The following is a 350-nucleotide window of genomic DNA, read 5'->3' as shown; positions in this document are numbered from 1 at the left end:
TCTGGTGGGTTCCCAAAAATCCCCCTTTTCCTGGGGATCCCAAAATCCCCTTTTTTCCGGGGGTTTGGGGCCTCCCTGGGGGGTCTCCAGCCCCGTTTTGGGGCTCCTTGGTGGCCCCAAATGGCCCCAAATCTGCTTTTTCCATGTTCCCTTTTGGGGGTCTCAGCCCCCGTTTTGGGGGGCCTTGTCCCACTTTGGGGTGTCCCCGTGTCCCCAAATGTCCCAATTCCCCCATTTTGGGGTCCTTGTGCACATTTTTGGGTCCTTGTCACCCTTTTGGGTGTCCCAGCCCCCATTTTGGGTGTCTCAGCCCCCATTTTGGTGTCCCAGCCCCCATTCCGGGGGTCCCT

This window comes from Neopelma chrysocephalum, unplaced genomic scaffold, assembly GCF_003984885.1.
Source record: "Neopelma chrysocephalum unplaced genomic scaffold, ASM398488v2 Primary Assembly neopelma1_95396, whole genome shotgun sequence".
In the NCBI taxonomy this organism is placed as follows: Eukaryota; Metazoa; Chordata; class Aves; order Passeriformes; family Pipridae; genus Neopelma; species Neopelma chrysocephalum.
This window is presented reverse-complemented; position numbering follows the sequence as displayed.